The 9,554-nt window shown below is 44.3% G+C and overlaps 1 long non-coding RNA gene across 1 annotated transcript in view; it reads right to left on the bottom strand.

Moving 5' to 3' along the window:
* Positions 1-344: 344 nt before the first annotated feature.
* LOC132394388 (uncharacterized) overlaps positions 345-9,554 on the bottom strand; it is a 45,453-nt gene continuing 36,243 nt past the window's right edge. The window contains exons 3-4 of the long non-coding RNA XR_009512305.1: positions 6,814-6,905; positions 345-1,977 (exon numbers count right to left, since the gene is read on the bottom strand). This is a non-coding gene — a long non-coding RNA (uncharacterized LOC132394388). The remainder of the gene's footprint in view (positions 1,978-6,813; positions 6,906-9,554) is intronic.

The raw sequence follows: 9,554 nt of genomic DNA on the forward strand, positions 1-9,554 counted from the left end.
CAAAACTGAGCAGCTAATTTGCATATAGCAAATCCTCATTAGCACTTATGAAATGAATGATCAGAAGGTTTGCTTTAGATGATATTGATTAATGGATAGATATTGGAGTCTTTGAGGCATAAAGAGAGAAAGCATGAATGTCGTTCAGTGCCGGCTGACCACCAGCCACCTGTTTATATTAAACCTAGCCTAATCCCGTTAACACTTGTTCTCCCTTCATTCTGCAACCCCAGATCCTGCTCCTCATTGCAGGGAGCCATTTACAATGGCCAATTAACCTACCAACTTAAGCACCTTTTTGGATGAGGAATGAAATAAGAACACTGATGCAATGCTGTGTGGTCAAAGATTCAAAGTACATTTATTATCAAAGTATGTATGCAGTATACAACCTTCCCACATCACAGACTTTCTTGCAGGATTTGTCTTCCCACAGACAGCATTGAAACAAGGAAAACAAGAGACTAGAAACACAGCACAGGGACATCGATAGAGAAGGCCAAGGACTGACATGTTGGAATGGGAATGCGGCATAGAATTAAAATGGGTGGCCACTAGGAGATCCCGCATTTTCAAGCAGACAGAGCACATGTGATCGGTGAAGCCGTCTTGCAGTCTACGTTGGGTCGCACTGATATAGGAAGCCACACCGGGAGCACCGGATACGGTAAATGACTGCAACGGACTCACAGGTGAAGTATCATCTCACTTGGAAGAACTGTTTGGGGCCCTGAATTGTAGTGAGGGAAGAGGTGAAGGGGCAGGTGTGGCACTTGTTCTGCTTGCAAGGATATGTGCCAGAAGGGAAATCAGTGGGGAGGAATGAATGGACAAGGGAGCCCAGTAGGGAATGACCCCTGAGGAAAGCAGAAGGTGGGACGGAGGGAAAGATGTGTTTGGTGGTGGTATCCTGTTGGAGATGGCAGAAGTTAGAGTTAAGTGCTGGATGTGGAGGCTGGTGGGGTGGTAGGTGAGGACAAAAGGAACCCAACCCTCAAGGAGTGGCAGGAGGATGGGGTGATGGCAGACGTGCACAAAATGGAAGAGATGCGGTTGAGGGCAGTGGTGATGGTAGAGGAAGGAAACACCTCTCTTTAATTCTAGAATGAGAAACTTCATCCTGAGAGCAAATGCGGTGGTGACAGAGGAATTGAGAGAAGAGGATGGTATTTTCACAAGTAACAGGATGGGAAGAGGTGTATTCCTCTTGTGAGAATCAGTAGACTGATAAAAGTTATCAGTAGATAAGCTGTCTCCAGAAATAGAGACAGAGACATCAAGAAAGGGGAGGGAGGTGTTGGAAATGGACCAGGTAAATTTGAGGGCAGGGTAGAAGTTGAAAGAAAAGTTGATGAAGTTGATAAGCACAGGAAGCAGCGCCACTGAAGTCGTTGAAATAGTGTAGGAAGATCTGAGGAGTGATACCAGTGTAGGCTTGGAATGTGGACAGTTCCACGTAGCTGACGAAAAGGCAGGCATAGCCTGTACCCATGCGAGTGCCTCTGACTACAGCTTAAGTTTGAAGGAGGAGGCAGCAGCTGAAGGAGGAATTATTGAGAGTGAGGACCAGTTCCGCCAGACAGAGGAGAGTTGTGGTGGAAGGGAACTGGTGTCCAGAAAGGAACAGAGAGCTTTGAGGCCTTCCCGATGGAGTTGGAGGTGTGTAAAAATGGATATTCCTAGTGACAATAAGATGATTGGGGCCAGGGAACTTGAAAAATTGAAAAGTTCAAGAATGTGTGAAGTACCACGGATGTAGTTAGGAAGGGACTGAGCCAGGGGGCAATAAGACTGAGTTGATGTACAGGGATATAAGCTCCGTGAGGCTGGAACAAGTGGAAACAATGAGTCTATCAGGACAGGCAGTTTTGTGGATCTTGGGTAGGGGGTAGAAACAGAAGGTGTGGGGTGAGGGAACTATTCTGCCTGGACTTCCAGCATCTGCAGATTTTCTCTTGCTTGAGCGGGTTACCAGCGCTATAATACCAAACAACACAAAAAAGGAAAACTGTATCGATAATAACCGAACTGGAGAAAAATGTTTTAAAAAGCCCAAAGATCCACACTGAACAATTGAGAAACAGCTTCTTTTCCCCCACTATCAAATTTCTGAACAGACCATGATTCCATGAACACTTATTTTTCATCACCTCATTCCTTTTATATGCTAGTTATTTAGTACATAATTTTTAGTAATTTCATGCCTTTATGATGTATTGCTGCAGCAAAACAAAATATTTCACATCATAAAACACTGATTATAAACCTGATTGTGGGGAATTACAATAACACAAAGCTGGCATCCCACAAGATCTATTCCTCAACCTTAATTCTTTTCACACTGCTAATATATTCTTTGATTTCTCAGGCCCCACTTAGTTAGATACCCTTTAACATAAATACTCCAGCTGTTTTATTCTTTTCTTACCCATTATCTATTTATTTGGTGCAGAATCCTCAAATTCAACTTGTATCAGGCACAATAATGAAAAAAACATAACCTTCAAAACGAGCTGGATTTAGAGATTGGCACTATATAAAACGCTCAGCTAACACCTCAAGGGAAAGAGACAGTTAAGTGCTCGGAAGGTCAAATTCACAAATTAAATGAAGCTGTCAATACTTAATCAGATGTTAGATAGAAAGGTTCCATTAGCCTTAAGATGACATTAGCTTAATAATCTTGAAAGAAAAAAAAAAGAGGTCTTGCTTCTGTACTCAGTCATTTTTAATGGTCAATACTCTTTATTTCCAAAGCTCTTTTCTGGGGGAAGTTTTCTCCAGAGAAGCTGGCTTTTCTTCTGACCTTTACTACTTCTAAAGGAGCTTCCTTGTTTGAGTTCTGCAATGACTAAGTGTACCTCAAGATACTCACAAAGGAAGCCGCCTCAGTGAAAGAAAATGGGAAATATTTTATTAATGAATGCTTTCAGAATATTTGACTCTTAAAATGGAACTTGTTCAACTGCTCCAAGTCACTCCACAGCAAGCTTTGTTGACTTTTCATAAAGCTTTTGAGCCCCGGAGGACAGAGGGAGAAAGAGAGGAAGAGAGAGAGAGAGAGAGAGAGAGAGAGAGAGAGATAGAGCTGAGTCTGACTATTTTAAGTGTTCGAGGGTTGTGCAGAGGGGAGGGTGTTTGCAAACTATGGCATTCCTTGAAGAAAATAGTGGTTAATTGTTTTCTGCAGAAGAATTTTGGTGGTGGCTAAAGCCTCGGAACATTGAGGCATGGATTTCAGATTTCAAAAGCTATCTATATTTCAGCATTACCTTTTGACAGTGAGCTCAAGGAACTAAATTAAAAAAAAAGCTTTGTAGGCTTTTTCATTCTTAAGAAGACGAGAAGTTATTGCTCATCTCTAACTGCTCTTGAATTAAGTGAGAAGGTATGTATCATTATGAGCATGGAATCACATCAAAAACAGATCATTAGATTCTCTTCTATTAAATGTAAAAAAAAGCCTTTCTGCAACCCTGGCTCAAATCTAACACCATAGAACATAGAATAAAACAGCACAATACAGTCCTTTCGGCCCATAATGTTGTGCGGACACTTAAACCCTGCCTCCCATATAACCCCCCACCTTAAGCTCCTCCATATACCTGTCTAGTAGTCTCTTAAATTTCACTAGTGTATCTGCCTCCACCACTGACTCAGCGTGCATTCCACGCACCAACCACTCTCTGAGTAAAAAATCTTTCTCTAATATCCCCCTTGAACTTCCCTCCCCTTACCTTAAAGCCACTTCCTCTTGTATTGAGCAGTGATGCCCTGGGAAAGAGGCACTGGCTGTCCACTCTATCTTAATACCTTGTATACCTCTATCATGTGTCCTCTCATCCTCCTTCTCTCCAAAGAGTAAAGCCCTAGCTCCCTTAATCTCTGATCATAATGCATACTCTCTAAACCAGGCTGCATTGGTAAATCTCCTCTGTACCCTTTCCAATGCTTCCACATCCTTCCTATAGTGAGGGGACCAGAACTGGACACAGTACTCCAAGTGTGGCCTAACCAGAGTTTTATAGAGCTGCAGCATTACCTCACAACTCTTAAACTCTGTCCCTTGACTTACGAAAGCTAACACCCCATAAGCTTTCTTAACCAGCCTGTCTCCATCTACTCCATAATGTACTGGTTAGGCACAGGAGTACATTCAGCCAGAGGCTCATTCCACGGAGATGTAACACTGAGCGTCATAGGAAGTCATTCCTGCCTGTGGCCATCAATCTTTACAACTCCTCCCTCAGACTGTCAGATACCCTGAGCCAATAGGCTGGTCCTGGACTTATTTCCACTTGGCATGATTAGCTTATTATTATTTAATTATTTATGGTTTTATATTGCTATATTTCTACACTATTCTTGGTTGGTGCGGCTGTAACAAAACCCAATTTCCCTCGGGGTCAATAAAGTAATTCTGTCTGTCTGTCTGTACCTGTGAGGCAACTTTCAGGGAGTTGTGGACATGTACCCCCAGATCCCTCTGCTCCACACTATCAAATTTCCTGCCACTTACTTTGTACTCTGCCTTGGAATTTGTTCTTCCGAAGTGTACCACCTCATACTTCTCTGGGTTGAATTCCAACTGCCTCTTCTCAGCCCACTTCTGTATCCAAGCAATGTCTCTCTGCAATCTTCGATAATCCTGTACACTATCCACATTACCACCAACCTTTGAGTCATCTGCAAACTTGCCAACCCACCCTTCTACCCCCACATCCAGGTCGTTAATAAAAATCATGAAAAGTAGAGGTCCCAGAACAGATCCTTGTGGGACACCACTAGTCACAACCCTCCAATCTGAATGTACTCCCTCCACCATGATGCTCCGCTTTCTGCAGGCAAGCCAATTCGGAATCCACCTGGCTAAACTTCCCTTGCATTCTGACTTTCTGAATAAGCATACTATGTGGAACCTTGTCAAATGCCTTACTAAAATCCTTGTAGATCACATCCACTGGACTACCCTCATCTATATGCCTGGTCACCTCCTCAAAGAACTCTATCAGGCTTGTTAAGCATGATCTGCCCTTCACAAAGCCATGCTGACTGTCCCTGAACAGACCATGATTCTCTAAATGCCAATAGATCCTATCTCTAAGAATCTTTTCCAACAGCGTTCCCACCACAGACGTAAGGCTCACTGGTCTATAATTACCCAGACTATCCCTTCTACCTTTTTTGAACAAGGGATTAACATTTGCCTCCCTCCAATCCTTCGGTACCATTCCTGTGGACAATGAGGACATAAAGATCCTAGCCAGAGGTTCAGCAATCTCTTCCCTGGCCTTGCGGAGCAGCCTGAGGAATATTATGTCAGGCTCCAGGGACTTATCTGTCATAATGTATTTTAACAACTGCAACACCCCCTCTCCCTTAATATCAACATGCTCCAGAACATCAACCTCACTCATATTGTCTTCACCGTCATCAAGTTCCCTCATATTGGTGAATACCGAAGAGAAGTATTCATTGAGGACCTCGCTCACTTCCACAGCCACCAGGCACATCTTCTCACCTTTATCTCTAATCGGTTCTACCTTCACTCCTGTCATCCTTTTGTTCTTCACATAATTGAAGAATGCCTTGGGGTCTTCCTTTACCCTACTCGCCAAGGCCTTCTCATGCCCCCTTTGTGCTCTCCTCAGCCCCTTCTTAAGATCCCTTCTTGCTACCCTATATTCCTCAAGAGACTGATCTGATCCTTGCTTCCTAAACCTCACATATGCTATTTTCTTCCACCTGACTAGATCTTCCACTTCACTTGTCACCCATGGTTCCTTCACTGTACCATTCTTTATCTTCCTCACCGGGACAAATTTATCCCTAACATGCTGCAAGAGTTCCTTAAACATCAACCACATGTCCATAGTACATTTCCCTGCAAAAACATCATCCCAATTCACACCCACAAGTTCTAGCCTTATAGCCTCATAATTTGCCCTTCCCCAATTAAAAATTTTCCTGTCCTCCCTGATTCTATCCTTTTCCATGATAATGCTAAAGGCCAGGGAGCGGTGGTCACTGTCCCCCAGATTCTCACCCACTGAGAGATCTGTGACCTGACCCAGTTTGTTGCCTAATACTAGACCAAATATGGCATTCCCCCAGTCAGCCTCTCAACATACTGTGACAGGAATCTGTCCTGGACACACTTAACGAACTCTGCTCAGTCTAAACCATTGGAACTAATCAAGTGCCAATCAATATTAGGGAATTTAAAGTCACCCATGATGACGACCCTGTTATTTTTGTACCTTTCGAAAATCTGTCTCCCAATCTGCTCCTCGGTATCCCTGCTCCTACCAGGGGGCCTATAGAATACTCCCAATAGAGTAACTGCTCCCTTCTTGTTCCTGACTCCCACCCATACTGACTCAAAAGAGTATCCTGCTACATTACCCACCCTTTCTGTAGCTGTAACTGTATCCCTGACCATTAATGCCACCCCTCCTCCCCTTCCCCCCCCCCCAACCCTTTTAAAACACTGAAATCCAGGAACATTGAGAATCCATTCCTGTCCAGGTGCCAGCCAAGTCTCCGTAATGGCCATTACATCTTAATTCCATGTATGTATCCAAGCTCTCAGTTCATCACCTTTGTTCCTGATGCTTCTTGCATTGAAGTACACATACTTTAGCCCTTCTACCTTACTACCTTTACCCACTTTATTCTGCTTCTCTTTCATCAAAGTCTCTCTGTATGTTAGATCTGGCTTTACTCCATGCACTTCTTCCACTGCTCTCACTCCAGGTCCCATCCCCCTTGCAAATTAGTTTAAACCCTCCCGAACCAAGCTAGCAAACCTACCAGCAAGGATTTTGCTCCCCCTCGAGTTCAGGTGCAACCCTTGCAATCTGTACAGGTCCCAAAGAGCAAATAGTCAGCATGTCAGGCAGAAGCTGCAGAGAGAGGGGGAAAAAGGAAACAATTCAAAAGTTAATAGAGTTCATTTGTCATGTTTGTTGTTAGTTCATGTTTATCTAGCTTCTACTGTACTGTGCAGCTCCTGCAAAGTTTCAGAGCATTTACACCCTGTGATTTAGGTCTGTGGCAATGAACTTGAACTTGATGAAGAACTCTCGCTGATAATCTCATTGTCCAATAAAGAGAAAGAAGTCTCAGAACCAGAACCCCAATCAGGTTTAATATCACCAGCATATGTCATGAAACTTGTTAACTTTGTTGCAGCAGTACAGTGTAATATGTAATGATAAAGAAAAAAACAGTGAATTACAGCTGTCAAAATGGGTATTGTGATGAGTCTAGTGAGTTAGTGTAGAGGGTAGAGCTTGTAGCTCTCATTTTAAGCTTCCACCGCTGGCTAGTAGTCTTGCGAAAAGGAGAGCTGAGTGTGTTAAGTCTCTTCCTGCTGATACATGGTATCTCCAACAGCAAGCATCGTCGAGCACTTCCGATCCGTCCGCCACAACAGACAGTATCTCCCGGTTGCCACCCACTTCAACTCTGCTTCACATTCCCATTCGGATATGTCCATAGATGGCTTCCTTTACTGCCATGATGAGGCCAAACTCAAGTTGGAGGAGCAACACCTCATATACGGTCTGGGCAGTCTCCAGCCCCTTGGCATGAACATTGAATTCCCCAACTTCCGGTAATTCCCTCCCCCTCCCTTCCCCCAGCCCAGTTCCACACTGCATCCTCCTCCAATTGCCTCTGTCATGATTCCACCTTCTCTACTACCCATAGTGCTTTCCCCTTACATTCCTTCTTCATCTTTCCCACCTATCCCCTCCCTGCTTCCCTTCCCCCACTCCTTGATCTTTCCCCTTACTGGTTTTTCACCTGGCACCTACCAGCCTTTTCCTTCCCTCTTCCCACCTTCTTTATAGGGCCCCTGCCCCCTCTCTCTTCAGTCCTGATGAAGGATCTCGACCCAAAACGTTGACTGCTTGTTTCCACGGATGCTACCCGACCTGCTGAGTTCCTCCAGCGTGTTTGTACGTGAAGCTTCATGTAGTGCCTCCTTGGTGATAACACACAGAACTCAGGCTGAACTACAGAAGACAGGGAGGGGGTCTGACCCCTGCATACGTAGGACGCAGGCCCACCAGCGATGGACATATCCTGTGCTTGTGAACCAGATCCCCAGCTATGGGTAAACAGCCCCACCCCTTTGTGGGCAGCCTCGAGGGAGCCTACAGAAGGAAACCCATATAGCAAATCTGGAGTGGAGCCTCTAAGGTCATTGAACATCCTTCCTGGAGCCAAGCTGGTGCTAAATGTATTGCATTATAAGCTTTCTTTTGGACTACACCGGTAAGGCCGAGAGGGGGATCTTGATATCTGAGCATCTCAGGATTTCCATACCTTCCACCCAGGCTTGTGATGATTATGGCAGAGGGAAAACTGCAGCTCCTGAATCATTGAGAGTGTGCCTTCATGCTTCTGTACCTCCTTTCTGTTGGAGCAGTGAGAACAAGGAATGAACTAGGTGATGTGGGTCCTTAATGATGAATGCCACTTTTTTGAACTTTGCTCCTTGAAGGTGTCCTGGATACTATGGAGGCTAGTGCCCATGATGGGGCTGACTAATTTTACAACTTATTTCTGCAGCTTATTTCAGTCCCGTGCAATGGCCCTTCCCCAATTCCGGACGGTGGTGCAGCCAGTCAGATTGCTCTCCATGATACATCTGTAGAAATTTTCTGAGTGCTTTAGGGGGCACATCAAATCTTCTCAAACTCCCAATGAAATATAGCCACTATCTTGCCTTGTTTATAGCTGCATCCAGGTTAGGTCCTCGGAGATATTGAGAAATTACTCTCTCTTTCCAGATTCAGATTCAGAAAGTCTTTAGATTTCCCTGGTTGCTACATCATTCTACAAATTCACAGTTAGACCAGTTAAGACTGATAGAGTTTTCAAGAACAGAGACACGGGAATCATGTAACTTTTCTGTTAAGGCTCTATGGAGCAACGAAGCAGATTCAGAAAGTTAAACTTCACATTGCCTTTCATTCTTTCTAGGTTCCTATGATAAAGGAACACCCAAGTTCAGAAGTCCTTCAAGACAGACCGGGGGTTGTTAATGTTTCTGACGTTTTGTCCCCAAGGTTGTAAAATCCTGGTATCAGACATCCGAGGACAGCAGATCCCAAGATTGTTGGCCTGAGGTCAGTTGGTGGGTCCTGCTTATACTTGGTGAGCGCTGGGATGAATCTAGATAGAGGTCGAAGCCCAAAGGCTGAAGGTTATAGGTTGATGAGCCGGTGGTCGGAGGGCAGAAGTGGCTTGACCTGAAATTGGATACCTGACTGTGTAGGGGTTTGTTTTACAGTTGTTGTTTGTTGCATGCCGGCTCCACATTTTCTGTTGAACACTGTGGGTATGCTACATTGGTGACAGAATGTGTGACAACACTTGTGGGCTGCCCCCACATATCAGATTGTGTTGGTTGTTAATGCAAATGACACATTTCACTGTAAGTTTCAATATATGTATGATAAATAAATCAATCAATCCAATCTAATCAATGCTTGTCTCTCTTTGTAGTTGAGGCTATTGGGCAGCAAGATCTATTGATGCTT

This window comes from Hypanus sabinus, chromosome 5 (genome assembly GCF_030144855.1).
Source record: "Hypanus sabinus isolate sHypSab1 chromosome 5, sHypSab1.hap1, whole genome shotgun sequence".
NCBI lineage: Eukaryota > Metazoa > Chordata > Chondrichthyes > Myliobatiformes > Dasyatidae > Hypanus > Hypanus sabinus.